Raw genomic sequence first — 26263 nt, forward strand, 5'->3', positions numbered from 1 at the left:
TCTATCGAGTTTTACACAAGCTGTAACTGAGAGTTTTTGGCCTGGCATGTGAGTGACAGAATGTAATAAACAGCTACCACAGACGTGCAGTGAGCGACTGCTGGAAGGTCCCTTTTATTACCCAGCCTTGTTACTTGCTGTTTTTTGTTTGTATGCCTGCATTTGACAACATTGAACATCTTAGTTCCCCCCACCCCGCGTCCAATTCCCTCAATCTCTTTCCACTGGGAACTCCCAAGCCTACGTTAGTACTCAGAACTGCCAAGTCACCATATTCCTTCCATTTTCTTTACTACTCTTTTCAAACATACCTCAAATCAAGTTAAACAGCCTCTGTGATGGGGCACTGAAACAAAAATACAACCAAACAGTAAAAGGAAACTCATATTCAGTAGCACTCATGATTGCGAAGTGGGGTCCTAGAGAAATGACTTAGTTGAGGGATCAGTTAGCTCATTCGGCTGGTCAGCTAGTTTGCAACGTAAAGTGATGCCAACATCTGAGGATAGCAAGAAGGAGTGTCCTTCTCAGTCTGTATCCTCACCTGAACCATGGTTATCCTCAGGTACAACGAGAGCAGAGCACTGGTCTGATAACTCTATGGGAACTTTCCCTTAACCTCCCGCAGACCTTGGCTGCTGAGGCTGGGCCCCTGTCACATTGCACTATAGCGCTGCCTCTGATAGGAAGCTGAAATTGCAATGTGACATGTTTACATGGGCAGTTCCCCTCACAAATGGTGACATGGTAATTTCGAAGCAGTCCGGTAATAGAAAGCGAAGGCAGCCCAGGCCCAGGCACCTCTCAACAACCCAAATGTGAGCTGCAACCAATGCATGCTGTCTGTCGAAGCCGGGGGGGGAGCCATATTGTGCACAGCAAGATCCCACAAATCGCAATGCGATGAGTGGTCAGACCTTTCTATCTTCCAGCAATGAGGGGCAAATACCAGTTGCAGTACACCAACTCCTTCCCCCACCACGACCACTCCCACCCCTGCTGCAGCAGTTGGAAGTGACTGCTATCAAACCTCTCCCCTGCTGCCCCCTAGAATAAACAGATTTGCCAGATGCAGTCCGCCCACTGGCATGTCATGCCATGCAGCCTGGCAGCCAGTACTGACTTACCGCCACCCCACCTCTCTACACACCACTGGCAGCGTCCAGTGACCATGGCTGAGCTGGGTGGTGAGAGGACTGCAGGCTTCAGGGCAAAAGGTGGAGGTTGAGAGCTAGGAGGGAGAAACATCTGCAGTTTAAACAGTGTGGCTTTAATTAATCGCACACTTAGGTAACACACATCACCATCTGAGGTCACAAACCACACAAGACATCACAGCCCTCATGGGTGGGGAGGTTGGGGGGGGATTGTGGAGGACTTGCTGAAATGCCCCCCAAGATACAATGACGGCTTTGAGTTGCAAAGTATGGTGCCCCTTTTCCTCAGAAAGAATCCAAGTCATACCAAAAGGCCCTCATGTTTGTAAGGACAGGGCTGAGGCAGAGCTCTGATTGGGCCGTCCAGGCTGGACAGGATTGGACCTTGATGTGTTTGATGTATCGTATGGCGTGAAATGTGCTGACAAGTCAAGCTGAATGAAGTGAATCAGGCAGGGGAAGGCACCCAATCTGGACCAGAGTCTGGGACGGAGGCCTGTTTCTGAAAGGAATAGCAAATACTAGGAGGAAGACGAGAATCTTTTAGATTCCTTAAGACCGCTGGACGAACATAAGAGGCTTTCTCAGAAAAAAACCCAAATATAGAAACAAGTTATGGAGAAGGAAGATAAACCGGAAAAGGAAGGAAAACCGGAAAAGGAAGGAAAACCAGAGAAGGAAGGAAAACCGGAAAAGGAAGGAAAACCAGAGATAGTCACAGCAGAAACTCCTTCACAGAAAGATGCCGTGATGGGACTGGGGAAGGTGATGGAGAAAGTAGTGGACAAGGTGATGGACAGGATGATGGAGAGAGTGATGGACAGAATGGTGGAGAAGTGGAAGCAGGAGAATAAGGAGAGGATACAGCAGACGGTGGTGGAGACCATGAATGAGACCCTGGACAAGGTGGCCGAGAGCGCACTGAACACCGAGGAGGAGATGGGCAAGAAGGTGGAGGAGCTGGTGAACAAGGTGGTAGCAGAGGTGGCCTCCATCATGGAGAAGGTGATGGAGCAGGTAGAGAAGAAGCTGGACAAGGACAAACCCTCGGCGGAAGACGAGGAGTCAGATGGCTCAGTGTGTGAAATGCCCCCGTTTGCGGATGAGGATGAAGAAGATGAGGACGAGGAGGACGACGATGGCACCCCTGAAGAGCCCCCCCTGACCCCTAACCAGCGGGAAGCCTTTTACGAGGTCTTCAAGCAGTTCACGCAGGGGGACAGTGACATCATTAACATTTCCAACCTGAAAGCGTCACTGGAGGCCCTTGAGATCCCAGTGGAGGAGGTCGACATCTATAACATCCTGGAAGCGGTGGACTCAAATGGGGATGGGGAAGCAAATTTCGACGACTTCTTAAAGTTGATGACCAACACCCGTCTCTTCTTTCTCTTCTATAAGGAGCTGCCTGGCCGCTGCGAGGGCCCACAACCCCAGATGGGCTCCGTGGACAACACAGTGTTCTTTGAAATCCTGTCCAAGTTCATCCAAACACAGATGCTCCCTGAGGACACCATGAAGAAAATAATCCGGTATTTCTACATGAAGAAGAAAGGGGAGAAGCTCAAGAGCAAGAAGCCTGATACCTGCCCAAAGCAACATCTTCCACCCCCCACATTCCTGGGTCAGTCGATCTACAGCCTGGCAACATACGTGGATATCTTGGAGCCTGATGAAGAATATAAGGAGACTACCCTGACAGAGGAACAGGTTGCAGCTTTCCGCAACGTCTTCGACATGTTCTGCAGGGACAAGCAAGATTGCATCGATGTCAGCAGTCTCCTGAATATGATGTCCGAGGTGCAGATATACTTAAAGAACCCCTTAATCCCCAACGAGATGAAGTGCACTGAGGTCAACTCCGGTAAAGAGGTGAGCTTTGAAGACTTTCTGGCCATTATGACCAATACTAACACTTTTGCGCAGTACTTGGCTCCAGAGTACGAGCCCTGCAAGTGCACGGTGGCTACGCCTGTTGTCATGTTCCAGGCCATCAACAAGCTGGTGGACTCGCCCTTGCTCTCAGCCAAGAGCAAAGCCATCATCGCCGCCTACTACCGGAACAAGTTCATAAGCATGGCCCAGGACTACGGCGAGGCAGCAGAACCCGACGCAGCAGCCCGCATCACTGAGGAAGGCCAGAGCCCCGAGAGCCCGACGATGTCAGCATCCCCGCCCCAGACGGAGCCTGCCAGCCCCAAACAGGAGAAGCAGGCGGAGAAGGAGGCGGACAAGGCCACGGTTGAGAAAGAGGAGGCGGCAGAGAAAACGCAGAAAGGAGCAGCCAAGCAGCAAGCACCGGAGCCAGCCAAGGAGGTTGACAAGGAACAAGCCAAGGAGCAGGCCAGGAAATCCCACAGCCGAAAGATTAAAGAGGCCAGGTTGAAGAGGAGGCAGAACATGCAGAAGAGGTTTGAAGCAGCCATGAAGAATCCTGCCTTCCACAAAGCCTTTGATGCGTACTCCTGGACGTGGACCGAGAATCAAGCGAAACAGAAACAAGGTGTAGTCCCATGTCAATAGCCCCCTCACAGACAACCCCAGACACCCACCCCAGTTTTATTCTAGTTTCATTAAAGCTGAGGAAGTTACACCTCATTAACTGACTTAAAACTTGTAATAAAACGGTATTCTGAGGCTGCCTATTCTTAAACTGAGTGAGACGCACCTTCCTAATTGACCAATAAATGGACACTATACCGAGATGCAACAGGTCATTCCCATTACCTGAATGTTGATCATTTATAACTGTTACTTTCTGGAGGAGTAGTGGGGTGGTATGGACAGGTAAAAAAACATGGCAAATTGGGCAACGCCGCCACTCCCTTGCATCTGAAGGATCAAGTAACTCCCATGCAGCACTTGAGGAGTGGTGTCCCTTTGAGAGAATGTTAAACTGGGGTCCTGCCTGTTCCTTTCAGGTGCCTCCTGAACATTCTGTGGATGCGACTGCAAGAAAAGATCTTCCTGGTGTTTCCATCTTTTGGTATTTTGCCTGTCCAGACAGTACCGCGGTTAAAAGGCTGCTTGTCAAGCCGATGTCCCTGGGAGCAAACTGGCTGCCTCAATGGTTTTAGGTAACTGTTTCATGGGGCATGGGCATCAGCGGCTAGGTGCTTTTGGACTTTAAGAAAGTGTTTGTTAAGGTCCCACACAGGAGGTTAGTAAACAAAACTGGAGCGCTGGGACTGGAGGGAATTGACAGGCATGGATTGCAAATGGGTTAACGGACAGAAATGTGCGAGTGGGAATGACAGTTCATTCTTAGGATTGTAACGAGCTCTTGTGGGTTATTGCAAGAACAAGTGCTCAGTCCATAAACACTTCACAATCTATATAAATGATTTAGGTGCAGGAAGCAATTCTAGTATTTCCAAATTTGCCGATGAGTCAAAAAATTCTGGAATGCAAGTTGCAAGGAAAATTACAAGCACCTTGGGCAGGTGGAAATGAATGGACAACAACATGGCGAATAAACAGAAATGTGAGTGAGTGTGAGGTTGTTCACTTCGTTAGAAAGAAACAAAGGCAGACGATTTCTTCAGTGGCGAGAGGTTGGGAAGTATTGGTGTGCAAAGGGACCTGGACGTTTCTGTGAGCCACTAAGGTTCCACTCAGAGGGGCAGCAAGCATTCAGGAAGGCAACTGGTATGTTGGCGTTCTTCGCATTGAGGTTTAAGAGTGGAAGTAAAAACCTTTTGCTTCAATTGTATTGAGCCTTGATGAGACCTCACCTGGAATATTGTACAGTTTTGGTCTCCTGAGCTAAGGACGGATTGTCTTGCCATTGAGAATGTACCAGACAAATACCTGGGATGGCAGGATTGTCTTATGAGGAGACATTGGGAGAACCTGTTCTATGCCTGTCTAGAGTTTTGAACAATGAGGGGTGATCTAACTGCAACTTACAAAACTCTTACAGAGTGAATGTTGATGTTTCCTCTGGTTGGTGACTTTACCACCACTGGACCTCAGGATAAGGGTCAAGATTAGAGTGGTGCTGGAAAAGCACAGCAGGTCAAGCAGCATCCGAGGAGCAGGAAATCGAAGTTTTGGGCAAAAGCCCTTCATCAGGAGAGGCTGATGAAGGGCTTTTGCTCGAAACATCTATTTTCCTGCTCCTCGGATGCAGCCTGACCTGCTGTGCCTTTCCAGCACCAGTCTAATCTCCAGCATCTGCAGTACACACTTCCGCCTCAGGATAAGGGTCAGGCCATTTAACTCCACAATGAGGAGAAATTTCTTCACTCAGAGCCTGATGAACCTTTGAACCCTGTACCCCAAAAGGCTGTGGAAGTTCAATCATTGAGCTGGGTCAAAACAGAAATCAGTAGATTTCTGGAGACAGACAACATGAAGGGATATGAGGAGAGCTCAGGAAAGGGGCATTGAGGTTGGTACTCCACTTTGATCCAATTGAATGTCAGGTTAGGCTAAGTAGCCGCTTCCTGTGTTCTCATTTATTGCCCCATCCTCAATTTCTCCTTGAGAGGGTAGGGGTGAGCCAGCCTCTTGAACTCCTGCTGTTCGGGTGCTGTGAGGCAGAGACTTCCAGGGTTTTGGCCCCGTTACTGTGAAGTAACAGCCAATATTGTTCCAAGTCAGGATGGTGTGTGATTAGAATGGGAACTTGCAAATGGTGAGGCACCTGTGGCCTTGTCCATTCAGGTGGTAGAGGTACTGGGGTCAAAATGAACCCTTGAAGGAGCACCTGTACCTGTTTTCTGTAATTAAAGCAACTACCAGATTTCACAGGTATTAAACATAGACCATAAAACTATATACCAGATTGTCATATAAGCCTAGCCGATTCCCTGATATCTCTGGGGATCCTGGTATTGTCACTTAACGAGTAATCCAGTGACCCAAGCTAACATGCCTTCCAATGCTAGCATTGTAACTCATGGAATTCATAATTACTGAAAATGGAACATCTGAAATTAGAGGCTAGCCTCAGTAATGGTAACCTTTAAACTAGTGTTTATTATTGTAAAGAACCATTCTGCACACTTATATCCTTTAGGGAAGAGGAAAGGTGAATAGCCAAGGTCTTTTCCCCACAGTAGGGGAGTCCAAAACTACACGGCATAGGTTTAAGGTGAAAGGGCAAAGATTTAAAAGGGACCTGAGGGCTAACTTTTTCAGGCAGAGGGTGATGCATGTATGGAACAAGCTGCCAGACGAAGTGGTGGAGCGGGTACAGTTGCAACATTTAAAAGGCATTGGATGGATACATGAATAGGAAGGGTTTAGAGGGATATGCACCCAAATGCTGGCAAATGGGTCCAGGTCAGATTGGTATGTCTGGTTGGATGGGTTGGACCAAAAGGATCTGTTTCTGTGCAGTATGACTCTATGACTGCAGACCTAGAACAATGCAGTTGACGCTCAATTGCCCCCTGAAATGGGTACAACAAGCCACCTATGTCAGGGCCAAATATGGATAGGCAGCAAATGGTGGCTTTTGCAATGGTAGCCTGAATACTTTAAAGATAGTTTCTCATAACAGCATGTTCGGGTAGCAGCCAGAGAGTAGATTATTTTAGACACGGGGTGAACCCCTCTGCTAATTTAAACCCGACACACAAAGAACTCACCTCACGTTTGAGAGACAAAGAAGTATCCCAAATGTCACTCTTTAAAGTAAAATTTAACAGTTTTATTCTTTAAGTCCAACAGAGAACATTAAAAAAACAGCTGTTTACAACTCCTTCCTCTTAAACCTATCTTTTACCTCCCACTCTACAATACTGGTCCAACCTCATCTATACTTTATCAGTTAAATCTGCAATGATGCATCTGCAATTACATTCTTACGAACCGCAACATGTACGATTTGTAAATTAAAAGTTTATAACATAAGACTCCCCTGAATTGGTCTCATATTCTTGTCCTTAAAGAATGTAAGAGGATTGTGATCCGTGTACACAACCGTCTCCGACACATTGTTCATGATGTACATCAAAGTGTTGTAAGGCCAGTATCAAATCAATAGTTCTGTTTCGATCGTGGAGGATTTCCTCTGGTGGATATTGAGTTTCTTTGAAAAGTAACCAACCGGCAGTTCCATCCCATCATTATTTTCCTGTAGCAGTACAGCTCCGACTCCTATGTTACTAGTATCGATGGCAACTAAACTGGTGCCATCGATACTAGTGTCGCTAAAACTGGTGCAGTGGTTAATATTGCTTTTAAATGATGGAATGCCTCCTGGCATTGTTCTGTCCACCGAAACTTTGTGCTCTTCTTCAGCAAATCGGTTAACGGTGCCGCTACACTGCTGAAGTTTCGAACAAACCTCCGATAGAATCCGCTTAGTCCCAAGAATTGAAGTACCTCTTTCTTCGAAGTTGGTTGTGAAAATTCCTCAATGGCCTTTGTCTTTGCATTCGGTGGGGTCAACCTTCCATGACCGATGCTTTTGCAAATTCAGTTTGTTTCAGTTTTATTACCAGTTTTTCTTCTCATAGTCATTCAAAGAGTTCTGACAACTATACCACGTGATCTTTCCAGGACTTACTAAAGATCAGTACATCGTCCAAATAGACCGCACAGTTTGTTAACCCAGCCACAACTCTGTTCATGAGTCTTTGGAATGTGGCGTGTGTGTTTTTCATTCCAAAGAGCAAACTTTGAATTTATATAGCCCATTTGGCATTTTAAACACAGAAATTACTTTCACCGTCTCTGATAAAGGTACCTGCCAGTAACCACGCAGTAAGTTCAACTTGGTGATGTAACCAGCTTGTCCAACTTTCTCTATACACTCCTCCAATCTCGGTATTGGATATGAGTCCAATTTTGTAACGGCACTGACCTTCTGATAATCCACGCAAAATCGTTGAGTCCCGTCCGGTTTGGGAACTAAGATGATTGCCAAACTCCACTTGCTCTGGCTCAGTTTGATGATATCCTTGTTGAGCATGGCCTCCACCTCCTTCTGGACCCGTCTGGCTTTGAAAGGATTAAGCCGATAGGGGTGTTGTTTTATCAGAAACACATTCCCTCCGTCTACCTCATGTACAATAGCATCAGTCCTTCCCCATCTGATTCCTACATATGTCCTCAAACTGCAGTAACAAACCTTTCAACTGTGCGCTTTCCTCCTGAGAAGGTAGTTTACTAAACTAGTGGGCGGCACGGTGGCACAGTGGTTAGCACTGCTGCCTCACAGCGCCAGAGACCTGGGTTCAATTCCCACCTCAGGCGACTGTCTGTGTGGAGTTTGCACATTCTCCCCGTGTCTGCGTGGGTTTCCTCCGGGTGCTCCGGTTTCCTCCCACAGTCAAAAGATGTGCAGGTCAGGCGAATTGGCCATGCTAAATTGCCCGTAGTGTTAGGTAAAGGGGTAAATGTAGGGGTATGGCTTCGACGGGTCGGTGTGCACTTGTTGGGCTGAAGGGCCTGTTTCCACACTGTAAGTAATCTAATCTATCCCACTCCTCAAAGACTGCTTCATTTTTTAAGGCACATTATATTCATATTTTGAGTCACATCTGGATTTGATTCCTCACTCTGTGGGGCAGTAATTAACGCCTGTTTCTCCAGTTCTTTCTCCCTACTAGTTCTCTGGAGGGGACCTACACAATCAATTATAACCCAGGTATAAGGTTCTTCGAATGTGGGAATTGGCAACAAAAGGGCTGCTTTTATTACCGCCTGTGGCTTACCTACCATTTGGCACATATGACACGTATGGCAAAATGTAACCACATCTCCATGCATTCCAGGCCCAATAAAAATGTTTTTGTACCTTAACCTGAGTCTTTCATAGCCCTAGATGACCTCCTACAGGAAGTTCATGTGCTACCCGTAACACTTCCTGTTGGTATGCTACTGGCAACACAATCTGGTGCACTTTGGCCCATTTGTCCTCTGCACTAACTTGCCGTGGTCTCCATTTCTGTCTTAGGATTCTACCTTTCAGCTAATAACCCTCAGGAATATTCTCTGCCTCCTTTTCGGAGTACACATCCACATAAATGTCTTTTATCGTCTTGTCTTTCTATTGCAAGTCCATAAGCCTTTCAGGACTAAACACTTCTGTCTGACCCTCTGCCTGTTCAGGTTATTCCTGCACCATTACGTCAAACAGGGTGTCCGCTAACTGAACCTCAACTCCTTCATCTTTCTCTTTAGTTTTTGCTTCACGCTGTGACTTATGATAGTGGTTACTGCACAGTCTGGGAAAATACCAGGGTGTTTTTCTTTTAACTCCTCAGTTTCTTGGTCTTTCTTGGGCTTCTCCACAACAAGGGGTGTCACTCCCACCTTGGACCCTGCTTAAATAATTCCCAAGAACAAACTGAATTCCTGGAACTGACACTCTGTCAATCATTCCCACTGTTACTTCCTCAGTCTTAAGTTGGCACTCCATCCTGATCTTACATAGGGGAATGCTAAATTTCCATCCATCTATCCCACAAATTTACCACACTGTCAGGTAACAGATCAGAAAGAGTGCAAATTTGCTCATCTTTTACTATTAGAGACTGGCTAGATATTGTATCTCTAAAATGATAACTTCTTGCCCTCTCCCCCTGTTCTTTCTGAGTAAACTTTGCCCACACTAGCTCCATACTCAGCCCCTGCCTAGGCTGTGCACACTACTGCAGCTCATTGGCTCTTTTTGGGATCTACTTTACCTTCACTAATGACACTGGCTTAGCTTCTTTTACCACACCTTTTCCCACAGCGCCTTTCTTTAACGACCAGCACTGTGACTTAACATGTCCCACTTTACCACAGGGGAAACACCTGAGGCCTTTTACCTCCTTTCCACCCTCCTGGGTTTCTTTTTTAACCTGTGGTAAACACTTACTAGTGGTCTCTACTCTTTGTTTCGTTGTGTAGGATCTCACCCGCTCACAACTTCTATCCCTCACAGGACAAAATTCTGGCCGGAAGCTTGTCATATGCACCAACACGTACTCATCTGCTAAATTTGCTCATGATTTGGAGATGCCGGTGTTGGACTGGGGTGTACAAAGTTAAAAATCACACAACACCAGGTTATAGTCCAACAGGTTTAATTGGAAGCACACTAGCTTTCGGAGCGCCGCTCCTTCATCAGGTAATTCTGCTGCCCTTCTCACTTCCTGAACTTTCTGTTCATCCACATGAATTCTTACCATCTCTGGAAGTGAGTTTTTAAACTCCTCCAGCAAAATAATCTCTCTTAGAGCCTCATAGGTCTTATCTACCTTTAAGGCCCACACACATCTATCAAAAAGACAATGTTTAATTCTTTTGAACTCAACATATGTCTGACCTAGTGCATTCTTTATGTTTCTGAACTGCTGTCGATATGTTCTGGTACCAATTCATAAGCACTTAAAAAGCATGTTTGACCTCTTCATAATCTCTTGACCCCTCATCTGACAACGTGGCAAATACCTCACTAGCTCTGCCTACCAGTTTAGTCTGAACTAGCATTACCTATATATCCTCAGACCACCCCATCTGCCTAGCCAATTTTTCAAGCGAAATAAAGAAGGCTTTGACATCTTTCTCAACAAAATGTGGCAGAGTTTTGACATATTTGTATATGTTGCTACCTTCTCTTTTAATCTCCATTCTGTAGCTTTGCTAAGTCGCAACTTCTCAAGTTCAAATGCTCTCTGTTTTTACTCAGCTAAGAACCTTCTCTCTCTTTCTCTCTCCCTTTCTTCTCTCTTTCCCTCTCCCTTTCTTCCCTTCCTCTCTGCTCAGCTAAGAACCTCTCTTATTCCTCTCTCTCCTCTGTCTCTCTTTCCTCTTTCTCGCTTTGTCAATCTTCTAACTCCACTTTCCTCAATTTTAATTTAAGTTTTTCTAACTCTACTGCACTTGGCTATTTTTCTGAGACACCTAAGTGTTGAGTAATTCCCTTACAATTTCAGCTTTTCTTTTGTTCTTGGTTAAACCCAATTCTAACCCCTTTGCTAATTCTAAGAGTATGGTCTTTTATTTTCTTTCTAAACTTTCTTGGCAAATTCGGGAATCATCTTCAAACCCCAGAGCTTCTCTAGCCATTTTAAGAGCCATTTCTCTCACTTTTAATTTAAACAACCACAAGTAACCAAAATTAAACAAATTGTCTCACCTATGTTTTATTTAAAGATCTAGAACGCTAACCGGCAAGTTTTTAAATCTGCTGGGCTTTTTTTGTACCCCAAATCTATTCAAATTTATCCAAATCTCAGACTGGATCTGTTGAAACCTGTTTAAATCATGGACGAGAGCCCCCAAGCCTATTATGACATGGGCTAAACCCCTCTGCTAATTTAGACCTGACACACAGAGAAGCTCACCTTGCGCCGTAATCTGTTAAATTTCAAGAGGCAAAGAAATATCCCAGAGGTCACTATTTAAAGTAAAAATTAACAATTTTATTCTTTAAGTCCAACAGAGAACATTAAAACAACAGCTATTTACAACTCCTTCCTATTAAATCTATCTTTTACCTCCCACTCTACAAACTGGTCCGATAAATTCCCTCTTAAATATACAACAAATCACTTTCATTCCCAGTTGTCGTCTTTGGGTGTCAAACTTTCTCTGTAGATTTCTCAAGGTCAGCTTCGGGATTCTGCTGCGCAAATTTCTTATTGACAGGGACCTTTCAGCGAGCTATTCTGTCAGCGGTCTGTTGGTTTGGCTTTTCTTTGCTGTTCTCCCACTAACTGTTCAAAATGTCCTGTTTTATATCCCAAAGCATCAGATCATTTCATTGGTTTGATTTCGTCCCAAACAGTAAAATTCAAATTCGGTTTGTTTTGGTATCTGGGGCATAATTTAAACTGATTGGCCGAGTTTGAATTTGTTTTTGTTCCATGGCAACGCAACTCCAGCTGTTTGTTTCAACCAAATGTTATATTTTCAAATTGTTCAGCTCACTCTGAGCTTTCAGTCAGTCCTTGCTAGCTTCCTCTCTCTCTTAAAGGTACAGTATACACCTACACCTTCATAGCATTTGGTATTATGTAATGAGGCAATGTTAAGGAATGACCACAATATGATTGAATCTTACATTGGTTTGTAAGGGGAGAGGAGTAGGTGTAAGGCTAGTATGTAAACTTTGACTTAAGGACAATTATGCAGGGATGAAATATGAGCACACTGATGTGTCCTGGGATATAAACAAGGAGATAGATCCATAGAGATTTGAGAAGGTATTTCAGAATACTCAGAGTAATAAACAAATATAATCCTGTAATTCTATAACTGAAGTTATATTTTACAAATACTACAAAGAAAAATCCCAAGGGGAGTAACCACCATCCATGGTTATCTAAAGAAGTCTGAAGGCAGCAGGTACATGGGAAAACCATCTCCTGCAAGTTCCCCTCCAAGCCACTCACCATCCTGACTTGGAAATATATCGCAGTTCCTTGACTGTCGTTTGGTCAAAACTATGGAATTCTCTCCCAACAGCACTGCAGTTGTTCCGACACCAAATGGACTGCAACAGTTTAGGAAGGCAGCTCACCATCATCTTCTAGGGAACTAAAAATGGGTAATAAATGCCAGCCCAACCAGGGATTCCATGAGTGAGTTAATTTTTGTTTAAACGTCAACCATCAATAAGCATATAATTGAACAAAGGTGAGTGGCAGGTCAGGATATAATGAACAGCAAAGAATGACTAAGAGGTTAATAATGAGAATGAAGGGAATCAGCTTAGCTCAGTTTGCAGAGCAGTATGATGCCAATTCCCACCATTCAATTCCCATCACCATGAAGGACACACCCTCTCAACCTCTCTTTCCTCACCTGAGGTCTGGTGGCCCTCAGGTTAAATCACCACCCCTCTCTCAGTAATGAGAGAGAGCAGCCCTATGCTCTGGTAGTATTATGCAGACACAATACAATGAGGATGAAAGTCAGAGTATGAGAGGAAGCCAGCAAGAAACATAAAAATAGGTAGTAGGATTTTCTGTTCTGGTCGTCTGGCCAAACTGGTCCTCACCCTTAACAATTTCTCCTTCGAATCCTCCCACTTCCTCCAGACCAAAGGGGTAGCCATGGGCACCCATATGGGCCCCAGTTATGCCTGTCTCTTTGTTGGCTACGTAGAAAAGTCCATCTTCCGTAATTACACCGGCACCACTCCCCACCTCTTCCTCCGCTACATTGATGACTGCATTGGCGCCACCTCGTGCTCCCGCGAGGAGGTTGAACAACTCATCAACTTCACCAACACATTCCACCCTGACCTTAAATTTACCTGGACCATCTCTGACACCTCCCTCTCCTTCCTGGACCTCTCCATCTCCATTAATGACGACCGACATTTTTTACAAACCCATCAACTCCCACAGCTACCTGGATTAACCTCTTCCCACCCTACCTCCTGCAAAAATGCCATCTCGTATTCCCAATTCCTCTGCCTCTGCCGTATCTGCTCCCAGGAGGACCAGTTCCACCACAGAACACACCAGATGGCCTCCTTCTTTAGAGACCGCAATTTCCCTTCTCACGTGGTTAAAGATGCCCTCCAACGCACCTTGTCCACATCCCACACCTCTGCCCTCAGACCCCACCCCTCCAACCATAACAAGGACAGAACCCCCCTGGTGCTCACCTTCCACCCTACCAACCTTCGCATAAACCAAATAATCCGCTGACATTTCTGGCACCTCCAAACGGACCCCACCACCAGGGATATATTGCCCCCCCCCACCCCTTTCTGCCTTCCGCAAAGACCGTTCCCTCCGTGACTACCTGGTCAGGTCCACGGCCCCCTACAACCCACCCTCCCATCCTGGCACCTTCCCCTGCCACCGCAGGAATTGCAAAACCTGCGCCCACTCCTCTTACCTCACCTCCATCCAAGGCCCTAAAGGAGCCTTCCACATCCATCAAAGTTTTACCTCACATCCACCAATATCATTTATTGTATCCGTTGCTCCCGATGCGGTCTCCTCTACATTGGGGAGACTGGACGCCTCCTTGCAGAGTGCTTTGGGGAACACTTCTGGGACACCCGCATCAATCAACCACACCGCCCTGTGGCCCAACATTTCAACTCCCCCTCCCACGCTGCCGAGGACATGGAGGTCCTGGGCCTCCTTCACCGCCACTCCCTCACCACCAGATGCCTGGAGGAAGAACGCCTCCTCTTCCGCCTCGGAACACTTCAACCCCAGGGCATCAATGTGGACTTCAACAGTTTCCTCATTTCCCCTTCCCCCACCTCACCCCAGTTCCAAACTTCCAGCTCAGCCCTGTCCCCATGAATTGTCCTAACTGCCTATCTTCTTTTCCACCTATCCACTCCACCCCCCTGCAACCAATCACCTTCATCCCCTCCCCCACTCATCTATTGTACTCTATGCTACTTTCTCCCCACCCCCCACCCTCCTCTCATTTATCTCTCCACCCTTCAGGCTCTTTGCCTGTATTCCTGATGAAGGACTTTTGCCCGAAACGTCGATTTTACTGCCCCTGGATGCTGCCTGAACTGCTGTGCTTTTCCAGCACCATTCTAATCTAGACTCTGGTTTCCAGCATCTGCAGTCATTGTTTTTATCCAATCCCTCAGGAAGATTATATCGGTCTCTGAGGGTGTGGTGCAGATTAATCAGAAATGATCCTGGGACTGAAAGCTTCCTGAAGAAGAACTCATGCCCGAAACGTCGATTCTCCTGCTCCTTGGATGCTGCCTGACCTGCTGCGCTTTTCCAGCAACACATTTTCAGCTCTGAAAGGTTACATTACCAGTATTGATTGTTAGGCCCTGCACCATCCAAAGATCTGTACTGAGTGAGCACTGCACCGTTATAAGGTCAGGGCTGAGGGAGCATTGTACTGTTGGAGGGTCAATGCTGAGGGAGCGCAGTACTGCTAGAAGGTCAGTACTGAGGGAGCACTGCACTCTCAGAGGTTCAGTTCTGAGGGAGCACTGCACATTTGGTTTGTACTGTTAGAGGGCCACTGCTGAGGCAATGGATCACTGTCATATGATCATCACTGAGGGTGCAGGCACTATTTGAGGGTCAGAGCTGAGGGAGCACCACATTGTTGGAGGGTCAGCGCTCATTGTCAGAGGGTCAGTGCTGAGGGAGCACCGCACTGTCAGAGGGTCAGTACTGACAGGGTGCCGCACTGTCAGAGGGTCAGTGCTGTGGGAGTGGGTACTATCAGAGGGTCACTATTGAAGAAATCCTGCACTGCAGATGACACTACCAAGAGGCAGGTACTCTTGTGACTCGGCCAATGTTGTCTATCTCATATGCTGTAGCAAGGTTTACCCCAAGGAATGGTACGTTGACAAGACCAAGCAGCCACTACAACAACGGATGAATGGACACCACATAACAGTCGCCAGACAGGGATGATCCCTCCCAATCAGGGAACACTTCAGAGGTCAGAGACATTCAGCCTCGGTCCTTTGGGTGACCATCCTCCAAGGTGGACTTCGGGTTACGCAACAATGCAGAATGTCCGAGCAGAGGCTGATAGAGACAAAAAAGCGCAGATACAGAAATCCAAAGTAGACGGGCAAGAGGCTGGAAGAACATAGCAAGCCAGGCAGCATCAGGAGGTGGAGAAGTCGATGTTTTAGGTGTAACCCTTTTTCAGGACTGGGCAGAGGCTGATAGCCAAGTTCGGTACCCCTGAGGATGGCGTCAACTGGGACCTTGGGTTCATATCACTCTACAAGTGACCCCAATGCACTACCCACACACAGATTCACAACGTACACATACACGCCCAGTCTTACATAGTCACACTCATGCAGACCCTCTGTCATACACACACTCTCTCAGACACACACACATACAACGCCCAAGAAGTGCACACATGCAAACACACACTCTCACCCGCACACTCACAGTCTCTCCCTCTCACACACACACAAAGGTTATCCTCGAGAATGTGACTTGAAAGAAGTTCTGGGATTTACATATTAATGAACTGAAACCTGCAACCCATTCTAAAAGATGAAAGACTTAACAGCAATCTAGGTTTGTTCAATATAATGTATCAGTTGAATGCATGACACTGTGATCTTTTGCTATAAATTCTGTGTTTTATGATCCTGCTCCACAACCACCTGATGAAGGAGCAGTGATCTGGAAACTAGTGATTACATTACATTATATTACAGTGTGGAAACAGGCCCTTCGGCCCAACAAGTCCACACCGACCCGCCGAAGCGAAACCCACCCATACCCCTACATTTACCCTTTACCTAACACTACGGGCAATTTAGCATGGCCAATTCACCTGACCCTGCACATCTTTGGACTGTGGGAGGAAACCGGAGCACCCGGAGGAAACCCACGCAGACACGGGGAGAACGTGCAAACTCCACACAGTCAGTCGCCTGAGGCGGGAATTGAACCCGGGTCTCAGGTGCTGTGAGGCAGCAGTGCTAACCACTGTGCCACCGTGCCGCCCACAATAGTGCTTCCAAATAAACCTGTTGGACTATAACCTGGTGTGTTATGTGATTTCTAACTGTGTTGTGAATAGCTAGTTACTAGCTGCCATTCAGAAACTGACCTGTTTATTCCCAATATTTGCACCTGCCTGCCTTTCTGTGCATGTCAGTACATTACTCCTAAAACTACGTGCTTTAATTAATTTCTTATGTAGGACCAAATCAAATGCTTTCTGAAAGTTCAAACCACATCTACCAGCTTCTGCTTATCTACTCTACAAGCTAAATCCTCAAACAATTCTAGATTTGTCAAGCATGATTTTCCTTTTGTATAATATCCATGCTGACTGACTGTGTCCAATCCTGTCTCTGTGTGGAAGACAGTGCAGGTGAGGGTTTGTAAGTATGAGACCGAGAATGTGAACGTGAGAGTGTGAGGGTGTGATTGTCAGTTTCAGAGTAAGTGTGAGAGTGTGACAGTGAGAATAATGAGGGTGAGTGTGTGAGGGTGAGATTTTCAGTGTGAGGGTGAGTGTGAGTGCAGTTGTGAGGATGACTGTGTGAGCACTGAGTGTGAGGATGACAGAGTGTAAGAGAGTGAGATTGTCAGTTTGAGGGTGAGTGTGATTGTGTGAGGGTGAGAGTGTGAGGGTGTGATTGTGAGGATGACTGTGTCAGGGTGAGTGTGAGGTGAGAGGGTGACAGAGTAAGGACATGAGTGTGATGATAAGTGTGAAAGTGTGAAGGTGTGTGAGTGTGTGGGTGATTGTGAGACGGTGCTAGTGTGATGGTGACTGTATGACTGATGGTAAAAGTGTGAATGTGAGTGCTTGCTTTTGATAGTGTGAGTGTCAGAGTACATAGAACATAGAAGAATACAGCGCAGTACAGGCCCTTTGGCCCTCGATGTTGCGCCGATCCAAGCCCATCTAACCTATACTAACCCACTATCCTCCATATACCTATCCAATGCCCGCTTAAATGCCCATAAAGAGGGAGAGTCCACCACTGCTACTGGCAGGGCATTCCATGAACTTACGACTCGCTGAGTGAAGAACCTACCCCAACTTCAGTCCTATATCTACCCCCCCTTAATTTAAAGCTATGCCCCCTTGTAATACCCGACTCCATACGCGGGAAAAGGTTCACACTGTCAACCCTATCTAACCCCCTAATCATCTTGTACACCTCAATCAAGTCACCCCTAAACCTTCTTTTCTCTAATGAAAACAGCCCCAAGTGTCTCAGTCTTTCCTCATACGATCTTCCTTCCATACCAGGCAACATCCTGGTAAACCTCCTCTGCACCCGTTCCAGTGCCTCCACATCCTTCCTATAGTATGGCGACCAAAACTGCACACAATATTCCAGATGCGGCCGCACCAGAGTCTTATACAACTGCATCATGACCTCAGGACTCCGGAACTCAATTCCTCTACCAATAAAAGCCAGTACGCCATATGCCTTCCTCACCGCACTATTTACCTGGGTGGCAACTTTCAGAGATCTGTGTACATGGACACCAAGATCCCTCTGCTCATCCACACTACCAAGTATCCGACCATTAGGCCAGTACCCCATCTTTTTGTTATTCTTCCCAAAGTGAATCACCTCACACTTAGCTACATTGAATTCCATTTGCCACCTTTCTGCCCAGCTCTGCAGCTTCTCAATATCCTGCTGTAACCTGCCACATCCTTCCTCACTGTCAACAACTCCTCCGACTTTCGTATCATCCGCAAACTTGCTCACCCAACCTTCTAACCCCTCTTCCAGGTCATTTATAAAAATGACAAATAGCAATGGTCCCAAAACAGATCCTTGCGGAACACCGCTAGTGACGGCACTCCATGAAGAAACTTTGCCATCAACTACTACCCTCTGTCTTCTTCCATCCAGCCAATTCCTAATCCAAACCTCCAACTCACCCTCAATGCCATATCTCCGTATTTTCTGCAGTAGCCTACCCCATGGGGAACCTTATCAAACGCCTTACTAAAATCCATATATACCACATCTACCGCTTTCCCCTCATCAACCTCCTTCGTCACCTTTTCAAAGAATTCAATAAGGTTTGTGAGGCACGACCTGCCCTTCACAAAACCATGCTGACTATCCTTGATCAGATTATTCCTATCCAGATGTGCATAAATCCTATCCCTTACAATTCTCTCTAAGACTTTGCCCACAACAGAAGTGAGACTCACCGGCCTATAGTTACTAGGGTTATCCCTACTCCCCTTTTTGAACAAGGGAACCACATTTGCTATCCTCCAGTCTTCTGGCACTACTCCTGTAGACAAAGAGGACATAAAAATCAAGGCCAATGGCTCTGCAATCTCCTCCCTTGCTTCCCAGAGAATCCTAGGATAAATGCCATCAGGCCCAGGGGACTTATCTATTTTCACCTTTTCCAGGATTTCCAACACCTCTTCTCTACATACCTCAAAGCCATCCATTCTACTTATTTGTGACTCAGTATTCACATCGACGACAATGCCCTGTTCCTGAGTAAATACTGAAGAAAAGTATTCATTCAGTGTCTCCCCAATCTCTTCCGCCTCCACACGCAACTTCCCACTACTATCCTTGACTGGACCTATTCCTACCCTAGTCATTCTTTTATTCCTAACATACCTATAGAAAGCCTTAGGGTTTTCCCTAATCCTACCGACTAAGGACCTTTCATGTCCCCTCCTTGCTGCTCTTAGCTCTCTCTTCAGGTCCTTCCTGGCTACCCTATAACTCTCAATCGCCCCAATTGAACCTTCACGTCTCATCTTGAGATAGGCCGCCCTCTTCCATTTAACAAGGGATTCCAATTCCTTATTAAACCACCGCTCCCTCGCACGACCCTTTCCTCCCTGCCTGACAGGTACATAATTATCAAGGACACTCAATAGTTGCTCCTTGAACAAGCTCCACATATCATTTACACTCTTGCCTTGGAGTCTACTTTTCCAAGCCACACATCCTAAGTCATGCCTCACCGCATCATAATTCCCCTGACCCCAGCTATAACTCTTGCCCTGTAGTACACACTTATCCCTCTCCATCACGAGAGTAAAAATCACCGAATTATGGTCACTATCCCCAAAGTGCTCACCTACCTCTAATTCTAACACCTGGCCTGGTTCGTTACCCAGAACCAAATCCAGTATGGCCTCACCTCTTGTTGGCCTGTCTACATATTGTGTCAGGAAACTCTCCTGCACATATTGAACAAACACTGACCCATCTAACGAACTTGAGCTATAGCTTTCCCAATCAATATCAGGAAAGTTAAAGTCCCCCATAACAACCACCCTATTACTGTCACTCATCTCCTGAATCACCTTCCCTATCCTTTCTTCAATGATTCTCGGACTATTAGGAGGCCTGTAAAAGACTCCTAACAGGGTGACCTCACCTTTCCTATTCCTAACCTCAGCCCAAACTACCTCAGATGGCAAGTCCTCATCCATCGTCCTTTCCACCACTGTAATACTATCTTTGACAAGCAATGCCACACCTCCCCCTCTTTTACCCCTACCTCTGACCCTACTAAAACATTTAAATCCTGGAACCTGCAACAGCCAATGCATGGCCTCACCTCTTGTTGGCCTGTCTACATATTGTGTCAGGAAACTCTCCTGCACACATTGAACAAACACTGACCATGCACAGTACATGCATGAAAGTGAGAGACTGAGTGTGGAAGTGTGTGAGAGTGTGAAGTTGAGTGTGAGAGTGTGTGCATGTGCGTGTCTGTACTGTTAGAGTGTAAGGGTGCATTTGTAAATGTGACTGTGAGTATGTGAGGGCGAGTGTATGAGCATGTGAGTGAGAGACTAAGTCTAAGTGTTAGAATGAGAGTGTGAGTGTGAACATGAGGATAAGAGAGTGACTGAGAGGGTCAGAGTGTAAGTGTGAGTGTGACACTGTGTGGGTGAATGTGACAGTGTGACAATGAGTGTGAGTGTATGGCTGTGAGTGTAAGAGGGTGAAAGTTGAGGGTATGTGCCTGAGAATGAGTGTGAGTGTGCGAGGCTGAGGGTATATGAGGGTGAGTGTGAGCATGTAATTGTGTAAGGATGTGATGTGTGTGTGTGAGAACATGAGGGTGAGGTTGATTTTGAAACTGCGAGTGCGAGAGTGTGAGGGCGAGTGTATGTTTTTGAGAGTGTATGACAGTGTGAGGGTGACTGTGAGAGTGATTGGCATGTGAGGGTGTGTTCGAGTGACTTTATGTGTATGTGGGTGTGAGAGTATGTGGGTGTGTGTGGTGATGGGAGTATGAGGATGAGAGTGCAGAGATGGGTGTGTGAGAGTGGGGGTGAGTGTGAAAGGATTCAGAGGTGGTGTTTGAGTGTGGGTGAGTGTGAGAGGATTCAGAGGTGGGTGTGCAAGTGCGGGTGAGTGTCAGAGGATTCAGAGGTGGGTGTGTGAGAGTGTGGGTGAGTGTGAAAGGATTCAGAGGTGGGTGTGTGGGTGAGTGTGAGAGGATTCAGGGGTGGGTGTGTGGGTGAGTGTGAGAGGATTCAGAGGTGGGTGTGTGAGAGTGGGGGTGAGTGTGAGAGGATTCAGAGATGGGTGTGCGAGTGTGGGTGATAGTGAGAGGATTCAGAGGTGGGTGTGTGAAAGTGCGGGTGAGTGTGAGAGGATTCAGAGTTGGGTGTGTGGGAGTGTGGGTGAGTGTGAGAGGATTCAGAGGTAGGTGTGTGAGAGTGTGGGTGAGTGTCAGAGGATTCAGAGGTGGGTGTGCGAAAGTGCAGGTGAGTGTCAGAGGATTCAGAGGTGGGTGTGTGAGAGTGTGGGTGAGTGTGAGAGGATTCAGAGGTGGGTGAGTGTGAGAGGATTCAGAGGTGGGTGTGTGGGTGAGTGTGAGAGGATTCAGAGGTGGGTGTGTGAGAGTGGGGGTGAGTGTGAGAGGATTCAGAAGTGGGTGTGTCAGAGTGGGGGTGAGTGTGAGAGGATTCAGAGGCGGGTGTGTGAGAGTGTGGGTGAGTGTGAGAGGATTCAGAAGTGGGTGTGTGAGAGTGGGGGTGAGTGTGAGAGGGTTCAGAGGTGGGTGTGTGAGAGTGTGGGTGAGTGTGAGAGGATTCAGAGTTGGGTGAGTGTGAGAGGATTCAGAGGCGGGTGTGTGAGAGTGTGGGTGAGTGTGAGAGGATTCAGAAGTGGGTGTGTCAGAATGTGGGTGAGTGTGAGAGGATTCAGAGGTGGGTGTGTGAGAGTGGGGGTGAGTGTGAGAGGATTCTGAGGTGGGTGAGTGTGAGAGGATTCAGAGGTGGGTGTGTGGGTGAGTGTGAGAGGATTCAGAGGTGGGTGTGTGAGAGTGGGGGTGAGTGTGAGAGGATTCAGAGATGGGAGAGTGTGAGAGGATTCAGAAGTGGGTGTGTGAGAGTGGGGGTGAGTGTGAGAGGATTCAGAGGCGGGTGTGTGGGTGAGTGTGAGAGGATTCAGAGGCGGGTGTGTGAGAGTGTGGGTGAGTGTGAGAGGATTCAGAAGTGGGTGTGTCAGAGTGGGGGTGAGTGTGAGAGGATTCAGAGGCGGGTGTGTGAGAGTGTGGGTGAGTGTGAGAGGATTCAGAAGTGGGTGTGTCAGAGTGGGGGTGAGTGTGAGAGGATTCAGAGGAGGGTGTGTGAGAGTGTGGGTGAGTGTGAGAGGATTCAGAGGTGGGTGTGTGGGTGAGTGTGAGAGGATTCAGAGGCGGGTGTGTGAGAGTGTGGGTGAGTGTGAGAGGATTCAGAAGTGGGTGTGTCAGAGTGGGGGTGAGTGTGAGAGGATTCAGAGGCGGGTGTGTGAGAGTGTGGGCGAGTGTGAGAGGATTCAGAAGTGGGTGTGTCGGAGTGGGGGTGAGTGTGAGAGGATTCAGAGGCGGGTGTGTGAGAGTGCGGGTGAGAGTGAGAGGATTCAGAGGTGGGTGTATGAGAGTGCGGGTGAGGGTGAGAGGATGAGAGTGTGAGGGTGAGAGCATGTGACTGTGACAGTGAGGATGTAAGGGTGAGTGTGAATATGTGAGTGTCTGCGTGAGTGCGAGTGTGAAAGCGTGAGAATCATAGTATGAATGTGACTATGAATCTCAGAAAGAAAGTGAGTGTGCATATGTGTTTGTGATATTGTGTGTGAATTCAAGAATGCATGTGTGAAAGTGAGAGTGTGTGATGAGGATTAGAATGTGTGAGAGAGTGAGTGAGGGCGGGAGAAGAGAAAAAGAGGAAATGAAAGAGCGTGAGAGACAGTGCAACAGTAAGGTTGAAAATGTGTGAGAGAGAGAAGGTGGAAGGGTGAGAGAGAGAGTAAGAGCGAGAAGGTGAGAGTGAATATGAGAGAGATGAAAGAGGATGAGAGAGAGAGAGAAGAAGAGGGTGAGTGTGTGTATGAGAGAAAGAAGAGGAAAGACTGAGTGTGACAGAGAGAGAAGGTGAGGGTGAATGTCTATGTATCTGAGAGAGATGAAAGAGTGAGGGTAAAAGTGTGTGAGAGAGACAGAGAAGGTGAATAAGTGATGATGAGTTTGTGTGTGAGAGAAAGTGAGTGTGTGTGTGTGTGGGTGAGAAAGAGAGAAGATGAGAGTGAGGGTGAAAGTGCAATGGAGAGAGAAGATGAAAGAATGAAGGTGAGAGTGTTTGAGAGAAAAAAGGTGAGAGAGTGAGGATGAGAATGTGTGAAAGAGAGAAGGTGAGAGTGGCTGTGAGAATGTGTGAGAGAGAGGTGAAAGATTGAGATCGAGAGTGTAGGTGTGAGAGAGAGAGAAGGTGAGTGTGAGAGAGAAGGTAGGAGAGTGAGAGTATGGGTGTGTGTGAGAGAGAAGGTGGAAGAGTGAGGGTGAGAGTGTGGGTGTGTGTGAGAGAGAAGGTGAAGGTGAGAGAGAGAAGGTGAGAGTGTGGATGTAAGAGAGAGAAGGTGAGAGAGTGAGGGTGAGAGTGTGGATGTGTGTGAGAGAGAAGGTGAGGGTGAGAGTGTGGGTGTGAGAGAGAAGGTGGGAGAGTGAGGGTGAGAGTGTGGTTGTGTGAGAAAGAGAGAGAAGGTAAGGGTGAGAGAGAAGGTGGGAGAGTGAGGGTGAGAGTGTGGGTGTGTGTGTGAGAGAGAGAAGGTGAGAGTGAGGGTAAGTGTGGGTGTGAGAGAAAGAAAAGGTGAGAGAGTGAGAGTGTGGGTGTGGGTGAGAGAGAGAAGGTGGGAGAGTGAGGGTGAGTGTGGGTGTGTGAGAGAGAGAGTGAGGGTGAGAGAGAAGGTGAGGGAGAGAGTGTGGGTGTGTGAAAAAGAGAAGGTGAGGGTGAGAGAGAAGGTGAGAGTGAGGGTGAGAGTGTGGGTGTGTGTGGGAGAGAGAGAAGGTGAAAGAGTGAGGGTAAGTGTGGGTGTGAAAGAAAGAGAAGGTGAGAGAGTGAGAGTGTGGGTGTGGGTGAGAGAGAGAAGGTGGGAGAGTGAGGGTGAGAGTGTGGGTGTGAGAGAGAGAGAGAGAAGGTGAGGGTGAGAGAGAGATGGTGGGAGAGTGAGGGTGAGAGTGTGGGTGAGAGAGAGAGAAGGTGGGACATTGAGAGTGAGAGAGAGAGAAGGTGAGGTGAGAGAGAGAAGGTGGGAGAGTGAGGATGAGAGTGTGTGTGAGAGAGAGGAGGTGAGGGTAAGAGAGAGAAGGTGAGGGTGAGAGAGGGAAGGTGAGAGTGAGGGTGAGAGAGTGTGTGTGAGAGAGAGGAGGTGAGGGTAAGAGAGAGAGGAGGTGAGGGTGAGAGAGGTGAGGGTAAGAGAGAGGGGGTGAGAGAGAGAGAAGGTGTTAGAGTGAGGGTGCAAGTGTGGGAGGGTGAGAGATAGAAGGTGAGAGTTAAAATATGTGTGAGCGAGAGAGAGAGGGTGAGAGAGAAGGTGGGAGAATGAGGATGAGAGTTGGGGTGTGTGTGAGAGAGAAGGTGAGATGAGAGGGAGAAGGTGGGAGAGTGAGGGTGAGAGTGTGGGTGTGTGTGTGAGAGAGACAAGGTCAGGGTGAGAGAGAGAAGGTGGGAGAGTGAGGGTGAGAGTGTGTGTGAGAGAGAGGTGAGGATAAGAGAGAGAAGGTGAGGGTGAGAGAGAAGGTGAGAGAGAGTGAGGGTGAGTGTGTGTGTGTGAGAGAGAGGAGGTGAGGCTGAGAGAGAGGTGTTAGAGTGAGGGTGAGAGTGTGGGAGGGTGAGAGTTAGAAGGTGAGAGGGTGAGAGTATGTGTGAGCGAGAGAGAGAAGGTGAGCGTAAGAGAGAAGGTGAGAGAGTAAGGGTGAGAGTGTGGGTGAGAGAAAGAGGTGAGGGTGAGAGAGAAGCTGAGAGAGTGAGGATGAGAGTGTGTGTGAGAGAGAGAGAAGGTGAGGGTGAGAGAGAGAAGGTGAGAGACTGAGGGTGAGAGTGTGGGTGAGAGAGAGAAGGTGAGGTGATAGAAAGAAGATGAGAGAGTGAGGGTGAGAGAGAGAGAGAGTGAGGGTGAGAGAGAGGGAGAAAGTGAGGGTGAGAGTGTGGGTGTGTGAGAGATAGAAGGTGAGGGTGAGAGAGAGGTGAGAGAGTGAGGGTGAGAGTGTGTGTGTGAAAGAGAGAAGGTGAGGGTGAGAGAGGAAAGGTGGGAGAGTGAGGGTGAGAGTGTGGGTGTGAGAGAGAGAAGGTGAGGGTGAGAGAGAGAAGGTGGGAGAGTGAGGGTGAGAGTGTGGGTGTGAGAGAGAGAGAGAAGGTGAGGGTGAGAGAGAGATGGTGGGAGAGTGAGGGTGAGAGAGAGAGAGAAGGTGAGGGTGAGAGAGAGTGAGGGTGAGAGAGAGAGAGAAAGTGAGGGTGAGAGTGTGGGTGTGTGAGAGATAGAAGGTGAGGGTGAGAGAGAGGTGAGAGAGTGAGGGTGAGAGTGTGTGTGTGAAAGAGAGAAGGTGAGGGTGAGAGAGGAAAGGTGGGAGAGTGAGGGTGAGAGTGTGGGTGTGAGAGAGAGAGAAGGTGAGGGTGAGAGAGAGAAGGTGGGAGAGTGAGGGTGAGAGTGTGGGTGTGAGAGAGAGAGAGAGAAGGTGAGGGTGAGAGACAGAAGGTGGGAGAGTGAGGGTGAGAGAGAGAGAAGGTGAGGGTGAGAGAGAGAAGATGGGAGAGTGTGGGTGAGAGAGAGAGAGAAGGTGAGGGTGAGAGAGAGAAGGTGGGAGAGTGTGGGTGAGAGAGAGAGGTGAGGGTGAGAGAGAGAAGGTGGGAGAGTGTGGGTGAGAGAGAGAGGTGAGGGTGAGAGAGAAGGTGGGAGAGTGTGGGTGAGAGAGAGAGGTGAGGGTGAGAGAGAGAAGGTGGGAGAGTGAGGGTGAGAGAGAGAGGTGAGGGTGAGAGAGAGAAGGTGGGAGAGTGTGGGTGAGAGAGAGAGAGAAGGTGAGGGTGAGAGAGAAGGTGGGAGAGTGTGGGTGAGAGAGAGAGAGAGAAGGTGAGGGTGAGAGAGAAGGTGGGAGAGTGTGGGTGAGCGAGAGAGAGGTGAGGGTGAGAGAGAGAAGGTGGGAGAGTGTGGGTGAGAGAGAGAGAGAAGGTGAGGGTGAGAGAGAAGGTGGGAGAGTGTGGGTGAGCGAGAGAGAGGTGAGGGTGAGAGAGAGAAGGTGGGAGAGTGTGGGTGAGAGAGAGGTGAGGGTGAGAGAGAGAAGGTGGGAGAGTGTGGGTGAGAGAGAGAGAGAAGGTGAGGGTGAGAGAGAGAAGGTGGGAGAATGTGGGTGAGAGAGAGAGGTGAGGGTGAGAGAGAGGTGGGAGAGTGTGGGTGAGAGAGAGAGAGGTGAGGGTGAGAGAGAGAAGGTGGGAGA

At 47.7% G+C, this 26263-nt stretch overlaps 1 protein-coding gene across 1 annotated transcript in view; it reads left to right on the forward strand.

Moving 5' to 3' along the window:
* LOC122565147 (uncharacterized) overlaps positions 1 to 26263 on the forward strand; it is a 66004-nt gene that overhangs the window by 14937 nt on the left and 24804 nt on the right. The gene's annotated exons all lie outside the window — the stretch shown is intronic.

Source organism: Chiloscyllium plagiosum, unplaced genomic scaffold (assembly GCF_037043375.1).
Source record: "Chiloscyllium plagiosum isolate Xiang-an unplaced genomic scaffold, Cpla_swu_hap1 HiC_scaffold_51, whole genome shotgun sequence".
NCBI lineage: Eukaryota > Metazoa > Chordata > Chondrichthyes > Orectolobiformes > Hemiscylliidae > Chiloscyllium > Chiloscyllium plagiosum.